The sequence below is a fragment of the Plectropomus leopardus genome, chromosome 13 (genome assembly GCF_026936395.1).
Source record: "Plectropomus leopardus strain MGB_pleo_1.0 chromosome 13, ASM2693639v1, whole genome shotgun sequence".
Lineage (NCBI taxonomy): Eukaryota > Metazoa > Chordata > Actinopteri > Perciformes > Serranidae > Plectropomus > Plectropomus leopardus.
This window is the reverse complement of record NC_142188.1, coordinates 28417516-28441303: the sequence shown is the minus strand read 5'-3', so window position 1 is coordinate 28441303 and position 23788 is coordinate 28417516. Positions and strand designations below refer to the sequence as shown.

Below are 23788 nucleotides of genomic sequence, written 5' to 3'. Positions count from 1 at the left end.
TTTTGCCATACTATAGCCTTGCCTTTTTGGTCATGTTTTCAACATGCACTTTTATGGCCTTTTTGGCCGTTTTAGCAACATTCTATGCTATGGTGTGTCTTGGCACAGTTTTTTTTTGCTGTTTTGAGGTGTTTTCAGCTGTTTTTGGGACATGTCATATTTTGACATTTTTGCCATACTATAGCCTTGCCTTTTTGGTCATTTTTTCAACATGCACTTTTATGGCCTTTTTGGCCGTTTTAGCAACATTCTATGCTATGGTGTGTCTTGGCATGCTTTTGTATGCTGTTTTAAGTTGTTTTAAGCTGTTTTTGGGACATGTCATATTTTGACATTTTTGCCATACTATAGCCTTGCCCTTTTGGTCATGTTTTCAACATGCACTTTTATGATGTTTTTGGCCGTTTTAGCAACATTCTATGCTATGGTGTGTCTTGGCATGCTATTTTACGCTGTTTTTAGGTGTTTTCAGCTGTTTTTGGGACATGTTATATTTTGACATTTTTGCCATACTATAGCCTTGCCTTTTTGGTCATGTTTTCAACATGCACTTTTATGGCCTTTTTGGCCGTTTTAGCAACATTCTATGCTATAGTGTGTCTTGGCATGCTTTTGTATGCTGTTTTAAGTTGTTTTAAGCTGTTTTTGGGACATGTCATATTTTGACATTTTTGCCATACTATAGCCTTGCCTTTTTGGTCATTTTTTCAACATGCACTTTTATGATGTTTTTGGCCGTTTTAGCAACATTCTATGCTATGGTGTGTCTTGGTACGCTATTTTACGCTGTTTTGAGTTGTTTTCAGCTGTTTTTGGGACATGTCATATTTTGACATTTTTGCCATACTATAGCCTTGCCTTTTTGGTCATGTTTTCAACATGCACTTTTATGGCGTTTTTGGCCGTTTTAGCAACATTCTATGCTATGGTGTGTCTTGGCACAGTTTTTTACGCTGTTTTGAGGTGTTTTCAGCTGTTTTTGGGACATGTCATATTTTGACATTTTTGCCATACTATAGCCTTGCCTTTTTGGTCATTTTTTCAACATGGATTTTTATGATGTTTTTGGCCGTTTTAGCAACATTCTATGCTATGGTGTGTCTTGGCATGCTTTTGTATGCTGTTTTGAGGTGTTTTCAGCTGTTTTTGGGACATGTCATATTTTGACATTTTTGCCATACTATAGCCTTGCCTTTTTGGTCATGTTTTCAACATGCACTTTTATGGCCTTTTTGGCCGTTTTAGCAACATTCTATGCTATGGTGTGTCTTGGCACAGTTTTTACGCTGTTTTGAGGTGTTTTCAGCTGTTTTTGGGACATGTCATATTTTGACATTTTTGCCATACTATAGCCTTGCCTTTTTGGTCATTTTTTCAACATGCATTTTATGATGTTTTTGGCCGTTTTAGCAACATTCTATGCTATGGTGTGTCTTGGCACAGTTTTTACGCTGTTTTGAGGTGTTTTCAGCTGTTTTTGGGACATGTCATATTTTGACATTTTTGCCATACTATAGCCTTGCCTTTTTGGTCATGTTTTCAACATGCACTTTTATGGCCTTTTTGGCCGTTTTAGCAACATTCTATGCTATAGTGTGTCTTGGCATGCTTTTGTATGCTGTTTTAAGGTGTTTTCAGCTGTTTTTGGGACATGTCATATGTTGACATTTTTGCCATACTATAGCCTTGCCTTTTTGGTCATTTTTTCAACATGCATTTTTATGGTGTTTTTGGCCGTTTTAGCAACATTCTATGTTATGGTGTGAATTGGCATGCTTTTTTATGCTGGTTTGAAGTGTTTTCAGTTCTTTTTGGGACATGTCATATTTTGACATTTTTGCCATTCTATAGCCTTGCTTTTTGGTCATTTTTTCAACATGCACTTTTATGGTGTTTTTGGCCGTTTTAGCAACATTCTATGTTATGGTGTGAATTGGCATGCTTTTTTATGCTGTTTTGAGGTGTTTTCAGCTGTTTTTGGGACATGTCATATTTTGACATTTTTGCCATACTATAGCCTTGCCTTTTTGGTCATTTTTTCAACATGGATTTTTATGATGTTTTTGGCCGTTTTAGCAACATTCTATGCTATGGTGTGTCTTGGCACAGTTTTTTACGCTGTTTTGAGGTGTTTTCAGCTGTTTTTGGGACATGTCATATTTTGACATTTTTGCCATACTATAGCCTTGCCTTTTTGGTCATTTTTTCAACATGCACTTTTATGATGTTTTTGGCCGTTTTAGCAACATTCTATGCTATGGTGTGTCTTGGCACAGTTTTTTACGCTGTTTTGAGGTGTTTTCAGCTGTTTTTGGGACATGTCATATTTTGACATTTTTGCCATACTATAGCCTTGCCTTTTTGGTCATTTTTTCAACATGGATTTTTATGATGTTTTTGGCCGTTTTAGCAACATTCTATGCTATGGTGTGTCTTGGCACAGTTTTTTACGCTGTTTTGAGGTGTTTTCAGCTGTTTTTGGGACATGTCATATTTTGACATTTTTGCCATACTATAGCCTTGCCTTTTGATCATGTTTTCAACATGCACTTTTGTGGCGTTTTTGGCCGTTTTAGCAACATCCTATGCTATGGTGTGTCTTGGCATGCTATTTTACGCTGTTTTGAGTTGTTTTCAGCTGTTTTTGGGACATGTCATATTTTGACATTTTTGCCATACTATAGCCTTGCCTTTTTGGTCATTTTTTCAACATGGATTTTTATGATGTTTTTGGCCGTTTTAGCAACATTCTATGCTATGGTGTGTCTTGGCACAGTTTTTTACGCTGTTTTGAGGTGTTTTCAGCTGTTTTTGGGACATGTCATATTTTGACATTTTTGCCATACTATAGCCTTGCCTTTTTGGTCATGTTTTCAACATGCACTTTTATGATGTTTTTGGCCGTTTTAGCAACATTCTATGCTATGGTGTGTCTTGGTACGCTATTTTACGCTGTTTTGAGGTGTTTTCAGCTGTTTTTGGGACATGTCATATTTTGACATTTTTGCCATACTATAGCCTTGCCTTTTTGGTCATGTTTTCAACATGCACTTTTATGGCCTTTTTGGCCGTTTTAGCAACATTCTATGCTATGGTGTGTCTTGGCACAGTTTTTTACGCTGTTTTGAGGTGTTTTCAGCTGTTTTTGGGACATGTCATATTTTGACATTTTGCCATACTATAGCCTTGCCTTTTTGGTCATGTTTTCAACATGCACTTTTATGATGTTTTTGGCCGTTTTAGCAACATTCTATGCTATGGTGTGTCTTGGCACAGTTTTTTACGCTGTTTTGAGGTGTTTTCAGCTGTTTTTGGGACATGTCATATTTTGACATTTTTGCCATACTATAGCCTTGCCTTTTTGGTCATGTTTTCAACATGCACTTTTATGATGTTTTTGGCCGTTTTAGCAACATTCTATGCTATGGTGTGTCTTGGTACGCTATTTTACGCTGTTTTGAGGTGTTTTCAGCTGTTTTTGGGACATGTCATATTTTGACATTTTTGCCATACTATAGCCTTGCCTTTTTGGTCATTTTTTCAACATGGATTTTTATGATGTTTTTGGCCGTTTTAGCAACATTCTATGCTATGGTGTGTCTTGGTACGCTATTTTACGCTGTTTTGAGTTGTTTTCAGCTGTTTTTGGGACATGTCATATTTTGACATTTTTGCCATACTATAGCCTTGCCTTTTTGGTCATGTTTTCAACATGCACTTTTATGATGTTTTTGGCCGTTTTAGCAACATTCTATGCTATGGTGTGTCTTGGCACAGTTTTTTACGCTGTTTTGAGGTGTTTTCAGCTGTTTTTGGGACATGTCATATTTTGACATTTTTGCCATACTATAGCCTTGCCTTTTTGGTCATTTTTTCAACATGGATTTTTATGATGTTTTTGGCCGTTTTAGCAACATTCTATGTTATGGTGTGAATTGGCATGCTTTTTTATGCTGGTTTGAAGTGTTTTCAGTTCTTTTTGGGACATGTCATATGTTGACATTTTTGCCATACTATAGCCTTGCCTTTTTGGTCATTTTTTCACCATGCACTTTTATGGTGTTTTTGGCCGTTTTAGCAACATTCTATGCTATGGTGTGTCTTGGCACAGTTTTTTACGCTGTTTTGAGGTGTTTTCAGCTGTTTTTGGGACATGTCATATTTTGACATTTTTGCCATACTATAGCCTTGCCTTTTTGGTCATTTTTTCAACATGGATTTTTATGATGTTTTTGGCCGTTTTAGCAACATTCTATGCTATGGTGTGTCTTGGCACAGTTTTTTACGCTGTTTTGAGGTGTTTTCAGCTGTTTTTGGGACATGTCATATTTTGACATTTTTGCCATACTATAGCCTTGCCTTTTTGGTCATGTTTTCAACATGCACTTTTATGATGTTTTTGGCCGTTTTAGCAACATTCTATGCTATGGTGTGTCTTGGCACAGTTTTTTACGCTGTTTTGAGGTGTTTTCAGCTGTTTTTGGGACATGTCATATTTTGACATTTTTGCCATACTATAGCCTTGCCTTTTTGGTCATTTTTTCAACATGCATTTTTATGATGTTTTTGGCCGTTTTAGCAACATTCTATGCTATGGTGTGACTTGGCATGCTATTTTACGCTGTTTTTAGGTGTTTCCAGCTGTATTTGGACCTTTCAAATTTTGACATTTTTTCCATACTATAGCCTTGCCTTTTTGGTCAAGTTTTCAACATGGATTTTTATGATGTTTTTGGCCGTTTTAGCAACATTCTATGCTATGGTGTGTCTTGGCACAGTTTTTTACGCTGTTTTGAGGTGTTTTCAGCTGTTTTTGGGACATGTCATATTTTTGACATTTTTGCCATACTATAGCCTTGCCTTTTGGTCATTTTTTCAACATGGATTTTTATGATGTTTTTGGCCGTTTTAGCAACATTCTATGCTATAGTGTGTCTTGGTATGCTTTTGTATGCTGTTTCAAGGTGTTTTCAGCTGTTTTTGGGACATGTCATATTTTGACATTTTTGCCATACTATAGCCTTGCCTTTTTGGTCATGTTTTCAACATGCACTTTTATGGCGTTTTTGGCCGTTTTAGCAACATTCTATGCTATGGTGTGTCTTGGCATGCTATTTTACGCTGTTTTGAGGTGTTTTCAGCTGTTTTTGGGACATGTTATATTTTGACATTTTTGCCATACTATAGCCTTGCCTTTTTGGTCATGTTTTCAACATGCACTTTTATGATGTTTTTGGCCGTTTTAGCAACATTCTATGCTATGGTGTGTTTTGGCATGCTTTTGTATGCTGTTTTGAGGTGTTTTCAGCTGTTTTTGGGACATGTCATATTTTGACATTTTTGCCATACTATAGCCTTGCCTTTTTGGTCATTTTTTCAACATGCATTTTATGATGTTTTTGGTCGTTTTAGTAACATTCTATACTATGGTGTGTCTTGGCACAGTTTTTTACGCTGTTTTGAGGTGTTTTCAGCTGTTTTTGGGACATGTTATATTTTGACATTTTTGCCATACTATAGCCTTGCCTTTTTGGTCATGTTTTCAACATGCACTTTTATGATGTTTTTGGCCGTTTTAGCAACATTCTATGCTATGGTGTGTCTTGGCACAGTTTTTTACGCTGTTTTGAGGTGTTTTCAGCTGTTTTTGGGACATGTCATATTTTGACATTTTTGCCATACTATAGCCTTGCCTTTTTGGTCATTTTTTCAACATGGATTTTTATGATGTTTTTGGCCGTTTTAGCAACATTCTATGCTATGGTGTGTCTTGGCACAGTTTTTTACGCTGTTTTGAGGTGTTTTCAGCTGTTTTTGGGACATGTCATATTTTGACATTTTTGCCATACTATAGCCTTGCCTTTTTGGTCATGTTTTCAACATGCACTTTTATGGCCTTTTTGGCCGTTTTAGCAACATTCTATGCTATGGTGTGTCTTGGCACAGTTTTTTACGCTGTTTTGAGGTGTTTTCAGCTGTTTTTGGGACATGTCATATTTTGACATTTTTGCCATACTATAGCCTTGCCTTTTTGGTCATGTTTTCAACATGCACTTTTATGGCCTTTTTGGCCGTTTTAGCAACATTCTATGCTATGGTGTGTCTTGGCATGCTATTTTACGCCGTTTTGAGGTGTTTTCAGCTGTTTTTGGGACATGTCATATTTTGACATTTTTGCCATACTATAGCCTTGCCTTTTTGGTCATGTTTTCAACATGCACTTTTATGGCGTTTTTGGCCGTTTTAGCAACATTCTATGCTATGGTGTGTCTTGGTACGCTATTTTACGCTGTTTTGAGGTGTTTTCAGCTGTACTTGGGTCATGTCATATTTTGACATTTTTTCCATAATATAGCCTTGCCTTTTTGGTCATTTTTTCAACATGTATTTTTATGGCATTTTTGGCCGTTTTAGCAACAGTCTATGCTATGGTGTGTGTTGGCATGCTTTTGTATGCTGTTTTGAGGTGTTTTCAGCTGTTTTTGGGACATGTTATATTTTGACATTTTTGCCATACTATAGCCTTGCCTTTTTGGTCATGTTTTCAACATGCACTTTTATGATGTTTTTGGCCGTTTTAGCAACATTCTATGCTATGGTGTGTCTTGGCACAGTTTTTTACGCTGTTTTGAGGTGTTTTCAGCTGTTTTTGGGACATGTCATATTTTGACATTTTTGCCATACTATAGCCTTGCCTTTTTGGTCATGTTTTCAACATGGATTTTTATGATGTTTTTGGCCGCTTTTATCAACATTCTATGCTATGGTGTGTCTTGGCACAGTTTTTTACGCTGTTTTGAGGTGTTTTCAGCTGTTTTTGGGACATGTCATATTTTGACATTTTTGCCATACTATAGCCTTGCCTTTTTGGTCATGTTTTCAACATGCACTTTTATGATGTTTTTGGCCGTTTTAGCAACATTTTATGCTATGGTGTGTCTTGGCACAATTTTTTACGCTGTTTTGAGGTGTTTTCAGCTGTTTTTGGGACATGTCATATTTTGACATTTTTGCCATACTATAGCCTTGCCTTTTTGGTCATGTTTTCAACATGCACTTTTATGGCGTTTTTGGCCGTTTTAGCAACATTCTATGCTATGGTGTGTCTTGGCATGCTATTTTACGCTGTTTTGAGGTGTTTTCAGCTGTTTTTGGGACATGTTATATTTTGGCATTTTTGCCATATATAGCCTTGCCTTTTTGGTCAAGTTTTCAACATGCACTTTTATGATGTTTTTGGTCGTTTTAGCAACATTCTATGCTATGGTGTGTCTTGGTACGCTATTTTACGCTGTTTTGAGGTGTTTTCAGCTGTTTTTGGGACATGTCATATTTTGACATTTTTGCCATACTATAGCCTTGCCTTTTTGATCATGTTTTCAACATGCACTTTTATGGCGTTTTTGGCCATTTTAGCAACATCCTATGCTATGGTGTGTCTTGGCATGCTATTTTACGCTGTTTTGAGGTGTTTTCAGCTGTTTTTGGGACATGTTATATTTTGACATTTTTGCCATACTATAGCCTTGCCTTTTTGGTCATGTTTTCAACATGGATTTTTATGATGTTTTTGGCCGTTTTAGCAACATTCTATGCTATGGTGTGTCTTGGTACGCTATTTTACGCTGTTTTGAGGTGTTTTCAGCTGTTTTTGGGACATGTCATATTTTGACATTTTTGCCATACTATAGCCTTGCCTTTTTGGTCATGTTTTCAACATGCACTTTTATGATGTTTTTGGCCGTTTTAGCAACATTCTATGCTATGGTGTGTCTTGGCACACTATTTTACGCTGTTTTGAGGTGTTTTCAGCTGTTTTTGGGACATGTCATATTTTGACATTTTTGCCATACTATAGCCTTGCCTTTTTGGTCATTTTTTCAACATGGATTTTTATGATGTTTTTGGCCGTTTTAGCAACATTCTATGCTATGGTGTGTCTTGGCATGCTTTTGTATGCTGTTTTAAGGTGTTTTCAGCTGTTTTTGGGACATGTCATATTTTGACATTTTTGCCATACTATAGCCTTGCCTTTTTGGTCATGTTTTCAACATGCATTTTTATGATGTTTTGGCCGTTTTAGCAACATTCTATGCTATGGTGTGTCTTGGCACAGTTTTTTACGCTGTTTTGAGGTGTTTTCAGCTGTTTTTGGGACATGTTATATTTTGACATTTTTGCCATACTATAGCCTTGCCTTTTTGGTCATGTTTTCAACATGCACTTTTATGATGTTTTTGGCCGTTTAAGCAACACTCTATGCTATGGTGTGTCTTGGAACAGTATTTTACGCTGTTTTGAGGTGTTTTCAGCTGTTTTTGGGACATGTTATATTTTGACATGTTTGCCATACTATAGCCTTGTCTTTTTGGTCAATTTTTTCAACATGCATTTTTATGGCGTTTTTGGCCATTTTAACAACATTCTATGCTATAGTGTGTGTTGGCATGCTTTTGTATGCTGTTTTAAGGTATTTTCAGCTGTTTTTGGGACATGTTATATTTTGACATTTTTGCCATACTATAGCCTTGCCTTTTTGGTCATGTTTTCAACATGGATTTTTATGATGTTTTTGGCCGTTTTAGCAACATTCTATGCTATGGTGTGTCTTGGTACGCTATTTTACGCTGTTTTGAGGTGTTTTCAGCTGTTTTTGGGACATGTCATATTTTGACATTTTTGCCATACTATAGCCTTGCCTTTTTGGTCATCTTTTCAACATGCACTTTTATGATGTTTTGGGCCGTTTTAGCAACATTCTATGCTATGGTGTGTCTTGGAACGGTATTTTACACTGTTTTGAGGTGTTTTCAGCTGTTTTTGGGACATGTCATATTTTGACATTTTTGCCATACTATAGCCTTGCCTTTTTGGTCATGATTTCAACATGGATTTTTATGATGTATTTGGCCGTTTTAGCAACATTCTATGCTATGGTGTGTCTTGGCACAGTTTTTTACGCTGTTTTGAGGTGTTTTCAGCTGTTTTTGGGAAATGTCATATTTTGACATTTTTGCCATACTATAGCCTTGCCTTTTTGGTCATGTTTTCAACATGGATTTTTATGATGTTTTTGGCCGTTTTAGCAACATTCTATGCTATGGTGTGTCTTGGAACGGTATTTTACGCTGTTTTGAGGTGTTTTCAGCTGTTTTTGGGACATGTTATATTTTGACATTTTTGCCATACTATAGCCTTGCCTTTTTGGTCATGTTTTCAACATGCACTTTTATGATGTTTTTGGCCATTTTTGCAACATTCTATGCTATGGTGTGTCTTGGAACGGTATTTTACGCTGTTTTGAGGTGTTTTCAGCTGTTTTTGGGACATGTCATATTTTGACATTTTTGCCATACTATAGCCTTGCCTTTTTGGTCATGATTTCAACATGGATTTTTATGATGTATTTGGCCGTCTTAGCAACATTCTCGCTATGGTGTGTCTTGGCACAGTTTTTTACGCTGTTTTGAGGTGTTTTCAGCTGTTTTTGGGAAATGTCATATTTTGACATTTTTGCCATACTATAGCCTTGTTTTTGGTCATGTTTTCAACATGGATTTTTATGATGTTTTTGGCCGTTTTAGCAACAGTCTATGCTATGGTGTGTCTTGACATGCTTTTGTATGCTGTTTTGAGGTGTTTTCAGCTGTTTTTGGGAAATGTCATATTTTGACATTTTTGCCATACTATAGCCTTGCCTTTTTGGTCATGTTTTCAACATGGATTTTTATGATGTTTTTGGTCGTTTTAGCAACCTTCTATGCTATGGTGTGTCTTGGCACAGTTTTTTACGCTGTTTTAAGGTGTTTTCAGCTGTTTTTGGGACATGTCATATTTTGACATTTTTGCCATACTATAGCCTCACCTTTTTGGTCATCTTTTCAACATGCACTTTTATGATGTTTTTGGCCGTTTAAGCAACACTCTATGCTATGGTGTGTCTTGGAATGGTATTTTACGCTGTTTTGAGGTGTTTTCAGCTGTTTTTGGGACATGTTATATTTTGACATTTTTGCCATACTATAGCCTTGCCTTTTTGGTCATGTTTTCAACATGGATTTTATGATGTTTTGGCCGCTTTTAGCAACATTCTATGTTATGGTGTGTCTTGGCACAGTTTTTTTACGCTGTTTTGAGGTGTTTTCAGCTGTTGTTGGGACATGTTATATTTTGACATTTTTGCCATACTATAGCCTTGCCTTTTTGGTCATTTTTTCAATATGCATTTTTATAACGTTTTTGGCCATTTTAACAACATTCTATGCTATAGTGTGTGTTGGCATGCTTTTGTATGCTGTTTTGAGGTATTTTCAGCTGTTTTTGGGACATGTTATATTTTGACATTTTTGCCATACTATAGCCTTGCCTTTTTGGTCATGTTTTCAACATGCACTTTTATGATGTTTTTGGCCGTTTAAGCAACACTCTATGCTATGGTGTGTCTTGGAATGGTATTTTACGCTGTTTTGAGGTGTTTTCAGCTGTTTTTGGGACATGTCATATTTTGACATTTTTGCCATACTATAACCTTGCCTTTTTGGTCATTTTTTCAACATGCATTTTTATAGCGTTTTTGGCCATTTTAACAACATTCTATGCTATAGTGTGTGTTGGCATGCTTTTGTATGCTGTTTTAAGGTGTTTTCAGCTGTTTTTGGGACATGTTATATTTTGACATTTTTGCCATACTATAGCCTTGCCTTTTTGGTCATCTTTTCAACATGCACTTTTATGATGTTTTTGGCCATTTTAACAACATTCTATGCTATGGTGTGTCTTGGCACGCTAATTCACAGTGTGTTGAGGTGTTTTCAGCTGTTTTTGGGAAATGTCATATTTTGACATTTTTGCCATACTATAGCCTTGCCTTTTTGGTCATGTTTTCAACATGGATTTTTATGATGTTTTTGGCCGTTTTAGCAACAGTCTATGCTATGGTGTGTCTTGACATGCTTTTGTATGCTGTTTTGAGGTGTTTTCAGCTGTTTTTGGGAAATGTCATATTTTGACATTTTTGCCATACTATAGCCTTGCCTTTTTGGTCATGTTTTCAACATGGATTTTTATGATGTTTTTGGCCGTTTTAGCAACACTCTATGCTATGGTGTGTCTTGGAACGGTATTTTACGCTGTTTTGAGGTGTTTTCAGCTGTTTTTGGGAAATGTCATATTTTGACATTTTTGCCATACTATAGCCTTGCCTTTTTGGTCATGTTTTCAACATGCACTTTTATGATGTTTTTGGCCGTTTTAGCAACACTATATGCTATGGTGTGTCTTGGAACGGTATTTTACGCTGTCTTGAGGTGTTTTCAGCTGTTTTTGGGACATGTCATATTTTGACATTTTTGCCATACTATAGCCTTGCCTTTTTGGTCATGTTTTCAACATGCATTTTTATAGCGTTTTTGGCCATTTTAACAACATTCTATGCTATAGTGTGTGTTGGCATGCTTTTGTATGCTGTTTTAAGGTGTTTTCAGCTGTTTTTGGGACATGTTATATTTTGACATTTTTGCCATACTATAGCCTTGCCTTTTTGGTCATCTTTTCAACATGCACTTTTATGATGTTTTTGGCCGTTTTAGCAACACTCTATGCTATGGTGTGTCTTGGAACGGTATTTTACGCTGTTTTGAGGTGTTTTCAGCTGTTTTTGGGAAATGTCATATTTTGACATTTTTGCCATACTATAGCCTTGCCTTTTTGGTCATGTTTTCAACATGGATTTTTATGATGTTTTTGGCCGTTTTAGCAACATTCTATGCTATGGTGTGTCTTGGCACAGTTTTTTACGCTGTTTTGAGGTGTTTTCAGCTGTTTTTGGGAAATGTCATATTTTGACATTTTTGCCATACTATAGCCTTGCCTTTTTGGTCATGTTTTCAACATGGATTTTTATGATGTTTTTGGCCGTTTTAGCAACACTCTATGCTATGGTGTGTCTTGGAACGGTATTTTACGCTGTTTTGAGGTGTTTTCAGCTGTTTTTGGGAAATGTCATATTTTGACATTTTTGCCATACTATAGCCTTGCCTTTTTGGTCATGTTTTCAACATGCACTTTTATGATGTTTTTGGCCGTTTTAGCAACACTCTATGCTATGGTGTGTCTTGGAACGGTATTTTACGCTGTTTTGAGGTGTTTTCAGCTGTTTTTGGGAAATGTCATATTTTGACATTTTTGCCATACTATAGCCTTGCCTTTTCGGTCATCTTTTCAACATGCACGTTTATGATGTTTTTGGCCGTTTTAGCAACACTCTATGCTATGGTGTGTCTTGGAACGGTATTTTACGCTGTTTTGAGGTGTTTTCAGCTGTTTTTGGGACATGTCATATTTTGACATTTTTGCCATACTATAGCCTTGCCTCTTTGGTCATGTTTTCAATATGCATTTTTATGGCGTTTTTGGCCATTTTTGCAACATTCTATGGTATGGTGTGTCTTGGCATGCTTTTGTATGCTGTTTTAAGGTGTTTTCAGCTGTTTTTGGGACATGTCATATTTTGACATTTTTGCCATACTATAGCCTTGCCTTTTTGGTCATTTTTTCAACATGCATTTTTATGGCGTTTTTGGCCGTTTTAGCGACATTCCATGCTATGGTGTGTCTTGACATGCTATTTTACGCTGTTTTAAGGTGTTTTCAGCTGTATTTGGAACATGTCATATTTTGACATTTTTGCCATACTATAGCCTTGCCTTTTTGGTCATTTGGCATGTTGTTGTTTGGCCTCTGCATGTTATTTGAAGTGGTTTTCAGCTTTTTTTAGCCTTTTTTCGACGTGTCAAATGTTGACATTTTTTGCCATATTGCAGTATGACTTTTTCGGTCATTTCTCAAACATGGTATTTCAAGTTGTCTTAGACTGTTTATGCCACATTCCCTGCTATGGCCTGCCACTGCATGTCATTTGAAGTGGTTTTCAGTCGTTTTTAGCCTTTTTTGGACATGTGAAATGTTGACATTTTCTGACATATTATTATGGCTTTTTCAGTCATTTTTTCAACATGCTGTTTCAAGGTGTTTTAGGCCATTTTTGACACATGCTAACCTATGGCGTGTCTGTGTATTGTACTTGAAGTGGATTTCAGCTGTTTTTAGCCTTTTTTGGACGCATTTTGTGCCATACTATAGTATGACTTTTTCGGTAATTTTTTCAACATGCTATTTCAACGTATTTAAGCTGTTTTTGCAACATTCTTTGCTATGGTGTGCCTCTGCATATTATTTGAAGTGGTTTTCGGCTGTTTTTAGCCTTTTTTTGGACTTTTGGAATTTTTTGCCATACTATAGTATAGCTTTTTCGCTCTTTTTTTTCAATATGCTATTTCTAAGTGTTTTAGGCCGTTTTTGCAAAATTATATGCTATGGCGTGCTTCTGCATGTTATTTTAAGTGGTTTTCAAATGTTTTTAGCATCTTTTGGACTTGTCAAATTTTGGCGGTTTTTGCCATACTATACCATAAGTATAGCTTTTTTGGTCATTTTTCAACACGTTATTTCAAGGTGTTTAAGGCCGTTTTTGCAACATGCTAACCTATGGCGTGCCCTTTCATGTTAATTAAAGTTGTTTTCAGGGGTTTTTTTACCCTTTTTTGGACCTTCCAATTTTTGACATTTTCTGACATAGTAGTATGGCTTTTTCAGTCATTTTTTCAACATGTTATTTCAAGGTGTTTCAGGCTGTTTTTGCAACATCCTTTGCTATGGTGTGACTCTGCATGGTACTTGAAGTGGTTTTCAGTTGTTTTTAGCCTTTTTTGGATGTGTCAAATTTTAACATTCTTTGCCATGCTGTAGTATGACTTTTTCGGTCATTTTTTCAACATGCTATTTCAAGGTGTTTTAGGTTGTTTTTGAAACATTCTATGCTATTTGTTATTTGAAGTGGTTTTCAGCTGTTTTTAACCTTTTTTGAATGGGTTAAATTTTGACATTTTTCACCATACTGTTGTATGGCTTTTTTGGTCCTTTTTTCAACATGCTATTTCAAGGTGTTTTAGGTTGTTTTTGCAGTATTCTGTGCTATGGTGTGCCTCTGCATGTTATTTGAAGTGGTTTTAATTATTTCATTTTTTGCCATACTATTTGGTTTTTTCATATTTTGACATTTTTTTGCCACATTATAGTATGGCATTTTCGGTCATTTTTTCATCAGCTGGAGTATCAACATCACTGCTATCATTAAGAAGGCAAAGCAGTGACTACACTTCCTAACTCACACAAAAACTGCTCGTGTCCTTGTATCATTGTTCCAGGGACAGCATCATGACCTACTGCATCTGTGTGTGGTTCTTCAGGTGCACAGCTGCCGAGGAAAGTGCTCCAGAGGGTTGTCACCACGGCCCAGAACATTATTGGCTGCCCTCTCCCCTCCCTGGTGGATGTGTTTAATTCCTGCTGGTTCAGAGAAGCGCAGAGCATTTTCAGGGACTCATCTCACTCTGGACATCCCCACTTTGAACTGTTGCCTTCGGGCAGCAATACAGGACACTGGAAGTGAGGACAAACAGGTTGATAAACACTTTTTATACCAGAGCCATAACTGCACTAAATAATGCAAAAGTTAAACACAGATATGGATTGTGCAATGCCTGCAGAATTTGTATGTGTGTGTGTGTAATGTGCCTCTCTAATTATTTATGTAATGCATGTATTCATTTTTTTTTTTACCTTTTTGGAATTTTATGACATTTCTTGCACTGTCAGAACTGCATTTCAATTTCATTGTATTTGTGCAACGACAATAAAGACATGTTCTATATTATATACTATTATGGTGATTTTGGCCGTTTTTGAAACATTCTATGCCATGACGTGTCTCGGCAGGTTATTTTTGGACAGGTCATATTTTGCCGTTTTTTTGCCATACTATAGTATGGCTTTTTCGGGCATTTTTTTTATTGTACTATATTATTTTTGGCCATTTTTGCAACATTCTATGCTATGTATTTATATATAAATATATATACATGACATAGTGGTTATTAATAACTACGTTAGAATTTGAATTCTGCACTCATTAAAATAAAAGGGGCTCCATTCTCAGTTTTAAATTCTAATTCTAATTTTATATCATGTTATCACTTTAATTAATCTAACAATCTGCACTGTTTATCCTGTATACATGAATCTTGTTTCTCTCATGAAATAATGTCCGCCGACAACGACTTGGTGATAAATGAAATCTTTTATTCAGGCTAATAAAATGATGAGTAAATAGAGGAAGTAGTATGACATATAAAGGACAGTGAACAAATGAAAGGGATCCTAAGTGATGTATATTCAGGTGATGTAAATGATTAATTATGGATGATAGTGGGTAGAAATATGTGACCGTATAAAGTGTGGATGTGCGCTGAACGGTAAATTAGAATTTAGAAATTTGGCATTAAAACTTTGCTATAAAACATCAACTCTGATCAAAAGAAGATGTTATTTTGACTTCTTTTTGCCGACTTGAATAAATGGGGAGGTCCAGGTTGTCACTTGGCTCCAGAGGAGGGCTGCTGGGCATCTTCCAGATGAGGTGACCCGCTGAACGGCAGCAGCGGCCGGGCAAGTGGAGTCTGTGTGTGGCAGTCTTTAACTGGCCTCAGTGTCCGCCTCTGGGAACCAGTAAGTCTTTAAACAAAGTCTTTTAGGGCAGGTGATGGATGCTGACAGTTTATGCAGTAGATTGCTTCTAGATCCATGGCAGAGTTGACGGCAGATCACGGAGTGTCCTTCTCAATTAAAACTTGCAGAAATAATTAAAAGTAGTCCTGTTTAGTCTGACAAAGTCCCTTTTAAATTATCTTGAGTTGAACTTTAAACAAAATACAAGAATGTCCTTACTGACCAAAAACTGGTATAAAGAAAAGCGTCCTAAGCGGACCTAATGTGATTTTGGAGACATTAATTTCTCGTTGCCATTTAGTGACGACTTACTCAATTTGACCTGTTACATACATATAAAATCACATATCTCATCACCACTATGGTCCCATTACAGTAATTTTATACAGTAATACATGCTAGGAGGCCTAAAGGCAACTATGACTGTAACACACAGCTTTGAAGATCCTTGGTTTGACTTAAGTAAGTAATCACACATTAAATAAGGTTATCCAATGGACTATGAAGAACTTGCAAAACAAGATATAACTATAAAGTTGATTACGAAATTGCAAATAACTAATGCCACTAGATGGCAGTATGGCTCCATTACAGACAAGAATTAAAATATGATTTTACCTAACTCCCTCAAATTGAATCATGAACTCATGCGAGTTGATTCTACTTACTCATTACAACACAGAGATACACTTTGACCTACTAGAATCAAAGATTAGGGAACTAGGGTTACCTTAATTCACAATTGTGGTCCAAGTGAGAAAGGACTTGAGAGGGGCAAGAGAGAGAGAAGAGTCAAAGGCTGACACTTTTTGTAGTTTAAAAGCAGAAGGTGTTTGCAGATGTCCACGGGGGTGTCTCAACAAAGTTAGTTTAGAGCCCTCTGTTAACTTCTCTGGGTTCATAAAACAGTATCCCTTGACGTGTCCCCCACTTGTATAGGGGAAGTTGAACTCTGGAGTTCCCCAGAGGGAAAATGAAGACCATGCCTAGACAGTCCACTACAATGTGTCTCAGCATGCGATTTTATGTGGTTTTCAGCTATTTTTAGCAGTTTTTCGACATGTGAAATTTTGACATTTTTTGCCATACTTTAGTATGGATTTTTCTGTCCTTTTTTCCAACATGCTATATTATGGTGTTTTTGGCAGTCTTTGCAACATTCTATGCTATGATGGGTCTAGGCATGTTATTCTATGTGGTTTTCAGCTGTTTTTTTTGGACATGTCATGTTTTGGCATTTTCAGTTGTTTTTTAGATATGCTATATTATGGTATTATTGGCCATTTTTGCAGCGTTCTTTGCTATGATGTGCTTCGGTATTCTATTATATGTGATTTTAACCTGTTTTTTGGACGTCATAGTTTGACATTTTTCGCAGTACTACAGCATGATATTTTCTGCTGTTTTTTCGACATACTTTATTTTGATGTTTTTGGCCGTCTTTACATCATACTATACTATAATGTGCCCCGACATGCCATATTAAGTGGTTTTCAGCTGTTTTTTGGAAATTTTTCGATATACTATACTCCCAACAACTTTTATGACATGCTATACCATGACATGACTTGACATGCTATAATATGTTGTTTTCAGCTGTTTTTTGGCTATGTCATATTTTGACATTCAATGCCATACTATAGTATGGATTTTTCTGTCATTTTTTAACATGCTATATTATGGTGTTTTGGCCGTTTTTGCAACATTCTATGCTGTGATGCGTCTCGGCATGTTATTCTATGTGCTTTTCAGCTGTTCATATTTTCACATTTTTTTGCCACATTATAGTATGGCATTTTCGGTCATTTTTTTTTACATGCTATATTAGGATTAGATGATGAATTCAGCTGGAGTATTTTTGTCATATGGCATTTCCAGCTGTTTTTTCGAAATGCTATATTATGTATGTTATGTATATTATGTATATATTATGTAAGTTTTTATAACGTGTTATGGCACGCTATTTTATGTAGTTTTCAGCTATTTTAGCTGTTTTTTGGACATGTCATATTTTGACATTTTTCCAGATACTGTACTATGACATTTGCGGTTGTTGTTGTTTTTTTGACATTTTTTAAGACATGCTATACCATTACATGACTTGCTATGCTATAATATGATGTTTTTCACCGTACTTTCACCATACTATATGATGACTTGTCTTAGCATGTGTTATACTATAAGGTTTTCGGCTGTTTTTTTTTTTGGACATGTCACATTTTAACATTTTTTTACCTACTATATTATGATTTCGGGTGGTTTTTTTTACATGCTACATAATGATGTTTTTGGCTATTTTTATGAAATGCTATACTATGTTGTTTTCGGTATTTTTCAACATACTACACTACGTCATTTTTGTCATTTTTTAGACATGCTATCTTGTGATGTTATTTGCCGAATTTTATGACGTGTCTCAGTATGTTGTACTATCAATTTTTTGGCAGTTTTCATAATTTCACATTTTTCGACATACTACGCGTTGAAATTTTCTGGCATTTTTATTTTGAGTTATTCTGTGTGGTTTTCAGCTCTTTTTTTGACATGTCACCCATTTTTCAACAAACAATACTATTAGATTTTCTGTCGTTTTTATGACGTTACATTTTGATGGTTTTGGCTATTTTTTCATCATACTGTACTATGATGTGTCTCAGCATGTTAAACTATGACGTTTTCAGCTGTTTTTGGACATGTCATATTTTTACATTTTGAGACATACTATACTATGACGTTTTCGGTTGTTTTTTTGACGTGCTATATTATGATGTTTTTGGTTGTTTTTTGACATGCTATATTATTATATTATGATACTATACTATGATATTTTTATCACTTTTTGAACATACTACAACATACTTTACTTTGACCTTTTTCTGAAATTTTGGACGACATACTATAGTATGATTTTTTAATTTTTTGAATGACAAAGCACACTGATGTTTTATATATATATATATTTTTTTTTTAAAACAAACTATACTGTGCCATTTTTATCGATTTTTTGGACTACATACTATATACTATAACAACTTTATCAATTTTTGGATGACATAATACTATACTCTGATTTTTTAGCAATTTTTTGACGTCATACTATAATATGTGGTTTTAAAATATTGTTGGATGACAAACTGTACTCTGACATTTTCATGATTTCTTTGAAAGACATACTTTACGCTTTAATAAACTTCTGAACGCCATACTAAAATATGACACTTTTTTTTTTTTACATAGTATACTATGATGATTTTATCAATTTTTGGAGAACAAACCATAGTAGTTATTAGATGACATAGTGTACTATGAGGTTTTTATGAATATTTGGAAGACATACTGTACTACGACGTTGTTATCAAGTTTTGGGAGGCATACTTTCACAAAGCATTTTTAGGAATTTTTGGACAACATTCTATAGTATGAAGATTTTATTATTCTTAGCATGTTTTGAATTTTTGGACGACATACTATATTATGATATGTTTATGAATTTTTGATACCATCTTGTTTCTTTCATTTTTCGAATGGCATACTATAGTATGCCGTTCAAAAAGAAAGTCCTACTATACTATGTTATGACATGTTAATCAATTGTAGGATGATATAATTAGGGAGGCACGGCCGATAATTATCAGCCCCGATAATGGGACTTATGACGTCATACTGATAATTCCGATACTAAAATTTTTTCCCGATAAATAGAAATGATAATAATATAAACTGCTTTGATTTTGCCCGTTTAGCCCATGGTTTTGCCCTGCTGGTGCAACACACACTGAATTATGCTGCGCATGACATCAAACTGCTGCTACTAATGTGGCGACTTAATTGCTATTTAGCAGCTTTTTGGACCCTCTCAGTGGCATTGTTTAAAAAAAAAAAAGCACAACAGGAGAAACACACAGCAACTTATTTAGATCATCAGGGAACAAGGAGGAAATATACTGTCATTTATTACCATGCTCAGTGCTTAGAGTAACGGTAGAATGCCGGTGTAAGCGACCGCGGTCTCCCCTCTCTCTGAGGACTTCAGATGTATTGTGTTTCCAGCTCAGTTATGCTGAAAGAATAAACTGATATCTGATGTTTGATTCCTTCCAACTCCCAACAAGCAGAACAATGTGTAAACATGCAGAGTTTGCACCAAAGCCATAAGGCCTACTTAGGTACTGTTCTGTAGCTGTGGTGCTTCCTGACATTTTAAGGAATGTTCCACTCTATAGTTCCTCTATAACTCAAACAGAATATTATTTTACGGCATTATTTTTGTACAATTCAAGTTTACATAAGAAAATAAGAGGAAAATAAAGATCGACCAATTATCGGCTTGGCCGATAGTATCGTCCGATATTCGGCATTTTTGCGATCATCGGCATCGGCCGTTTTTTTCACCGATAACCGATAAAATTAATTAATGTATTTTAAAATGCGCTCCTTCGGCTCTGATGCAGCCGTCTCTGCCTGAAGTCACCACTCTCTTGGTTGTGTAACAATGTCCCGCCCACATCCCTCACTGATTGGCTACTTGGCACAAGTGAGCCAGTGACAGCCAATCAATCAACACAGAAGCCTCTACATGCAGTGCCACAGACACAGAGGAGAAACAGAGGACTGCTCCGGTGGCTGATCCAGCAGAAAAGGTAAGGCAGTGTCAGTCGAAGTTTCAAAGCCCTTTAGGATGATTTTAAAAATACCACAACCTTGATCAATATTAGTGATAACATGCAGGCCCAGAGTCGACATTTCACCAACCTACTTGTCTAGTCACATCAAGCATACGACTTTGCAAGATAGGACTAGCATCACTCACGACAAAAAAAAAAAAAAAGATGTGAGTGATGATGACCTGAAGTCCCTTGCTTAATTAAATAAAAATATGACATAGGTAGGCTGTAGCAAGTATAAGGGAGGAAAACCTGCAGTTTGGCTGTTGAGATTAAACTTTTCACAACTTCAACATGGGGTAGGCTATTTAATGATGGCTCACCGCTACATTATAATTGGCACGACCAGCTGCTTTAGAGCTGGGGCCAGACGCACAATAATAATAGGAGACACTTACGGTTATCATTACTTTGTGGGAATAATTAATCTCCTAACGTGTCTCAGCCCGTGGGGCGGCTCCTGGTTTGTCAATAAACAACACCCGAGGCGATTATAGCCTATAAGTTTAACACCACACGCTAACGTGTCCTTGTTTGTTTATAGTCGCCTCTCCCTCAGCGCTCATGCTGTCACTACACAATGATCACACAGAATAGATGTTAAATATTCGTCTTTTTGCCGGTCACTCGTAAAGTCCAGGGAAATGATGGGCCATTTCAATGAGTCAAGCAGAGAGCACACGTCGAGTTTTTTCAATCAATAAATTTACCGTCGCGTCTAGAACCCACGTGTGTAAAGTAGCCTTTATTGTTTGCATTTACAATTGCCAAGTGCCTTATTCTTATGTAATATGACATACACTTCTAAGCACAATAGTGTACATTTAATGTTCTGAGATTCTGAATATGAATTCATTTCTTTAAATAAATAAATATAATAATAAATAAGGAACTATAAGTGAAAAACTCTGGTGAGCACTGAAAGTTGTGTCTTTATTTACTCATGCTGTTTTATGTAAAATTTTAATCTGAAAAGTAACTATTATATCTATAAAATGAATGTAGTGATCCAAGGTTCTGGCCACCCTCTTTATTGTTTGGTCTTAATCAGGTTGGATCAGATGTATCCTACCTGAGAGGGAGAGCACATAAGACATCATTAAATGTTATTAATGTAGGCTATCATTAAGAATATTATGTAGTGTAGTGGAAGTTTAACAGACAGTTTTGCTCTAATAAATGAATATATATTTTCTCTTTTTTAATTCTCACTCTTTTTTTTGTCTCTCTTTCTCTAAATCCTCATTACAGATGGATGGATCAAAGAAGCGGGTGAAAAGTACAGTATGGCAGTATTTCACACAGCCAACCCCAGCTACTAGAAGGCCCCTGCACTTTTTGTTTTAATAGGCATTTCATTTAAGATTATGTGTTCATGTTATTATGTTAATTATGTGTTCATGTTATTTTACAAAAAGTTAAGCCCATTTTTTTCAGTGTAAACAAACAGTATACTGTATTCATTCTAATCCCAGGTGTGTTTCTGTAAATTTTGACACCAAAATTTTCATTTTTACTGCAAATAAATATCGGTTATACATATCGGCTATCGGTTTCGCTTAGTTATTAATAATCGTATCGGCCCTGAAAAATCCATATCGGTCAATCCCTACTTTTTTTAATGAAAATGCACAAATTCAGATGTTGATAAAAAAGGAGCCGAAAAAGCTAGAATTTATTAATTTTTTGTGTATGAAAGCTGAAGATCTGTTATTTATTTTGATGTATTCATTGTTTTTATATTCAACAGGTCACAACAGACTACTATCTATCTATCTGTATTCGTCAGTGTTTTATCTACAGACTAAGCAGCAGTAGTCTTGTGGTTGTATAAAGGCTTTTGGATTTTTATTGAGTGATACAATTTACAGTTATTCTGATTTGACAGACCATGAGTGTCATTTGAAAACAAAATGTCCACTTTAAGAGTCAGAACTGTTCTTGTTTCTGTTGTATTCACTGTAGTGATTTCAGTTATATTTGGTCAGGTCAGAGCTATAATGTTAAATCTGTACTCACCACAGCTCAGCCTTTCATACCCTCAGGTAATGAAAAACAAACAAAAAGAAATTCTTGGATATCAGTATTTTATTGGCCTCGAGAATAAAAGAAAAAAAGTTTTCATCAATTTTTGGAAGACATACTGTACTATGATGTCTTACTGATTTTTTGAAAGACATAGTATAAGATTTTATTTCATTTTTTGAATGACATTATCACATGATCAGTTTTTGGATGACTTAATATGACTTTTATTCTTTTATCTTTGGACAACATACTATCCTATGACATTTCTGAGTTTTTGAATGACATACTATAATGTGAATTTATTTTTTTAACTTTTTGAACAACATATTATACTGTTATGTATTATTAATTTTCTAAATTACTTTTTTGTAAGACATATTATACCATTATTTTTTATGAATTTTTGGAAGACATACTATACTATGTTTTTTTTTTTCATTTTTTGAAGACAATTTTTGGATGACATACCATATTATGACATCTTCAGGAATTTTTGGAGGATATACTATAGTATAACATTTTTATGAGTTTTTTGGCCAACATACTATTCTATTGTGCTTTTTTCATTTTTTGAATGAGATACTTTTCTAAGTCTTTTTTTTATTTTTGGACTATGACAGTTTTTATGAAAGTTTTTCTGAACGTCATACTATACTATGACATTCTCATCAATTTTTGGAACACATAATGTACTATGAAGTTTTTTAACAATATACTACACCATGATTTTTTTTTTTTTTTCAGTTTTTGAATGACATACTTAACTATTACATCTTTACCATTTTTTGGAAGACATACTATACTCCTAAGTTTTTATGAGTTTTTGGACGTCATGCTATACTATGATGATTTTTTAAAATCAAATTTTGGACAACACACTATATGTTACAGTGGCAAACTTAACCATTTGGGGGCTCCAGATGAGCAGTCATTTGGGGCCCCCGCATCCATCAGTCTAATGTACTGTTAAACATGTCATCCTTTACCTTGGTTTTCCAGAGGGTGGCAGTAGGCTGATCGTGGTCTTGTGTTCTACTGTGTCTGGTTACAACTACAGAGAGAGGACACCACACAAGACAATAACAGATCAGTTATGGAGACATATAATGTACTGACTGATCTCTCCTCTCTCTCTCTCTGTCTTCATCTCTCCTCTGTGCTTGCTTTCAGATCTCCTGCCTCTATCTCTGCGTTTTGGCATCTGAAACTTTGCGAGCCTTGGCGTCAGCAAATCTTGCTATCACAGCTTTCATTTCTCACAGTCTCACCGGCACTACTTTGAAGAAGGTAAATACCTTTGGCAGGTTGGTTAAAAACTCCACGTTTTTCTCCTTCTTCTTCTTTTTCTGTGAACCGCTCTCGTAGCTTTGCTTCATGGTTTATCTCGACTTGTCTCTCTGTCCGTGTTGTGTTTACATGATTTGATTTTCACCGCGCTGAAATCACTTCCGCATAAGCGCTGCGCAGTACGG

General features: G+C 35.7%; 2 long non-coding RNA genes across 2 annotated transcripts in view; one reads left to right on the top strand and one right to left on the bottom strand.

Moving 5' to 3' along the window:
* Positions 1-14401, top strand: part of LOC148187739 (uncharacterized) — a 19851-nt gene extending 5450 nt beyond the window's left edge. Inside the window, exon 3 of the long non-coding RNA XR_015778448.1 lies at positions 14265-14401. This is a non-coding gene — a long non-coding RNA (uncharacterized LOC148187739). The remainder of the gene's footprint in view (positions 1-14264) is intronic.
* Positions 14232-23788, bottom strand: LOC148187738 (uncharacterized). The gene is made up of 3 exons (XR_015778447.1): positions 23612-23788; positions 23303-23367; positions 14232-14499 (listed from the first exon to the last, which is right to left on the bottom strand). It is a non-coding gene; the product is annotated as an uncharacterized LOC148187738 (long non-coding RNA).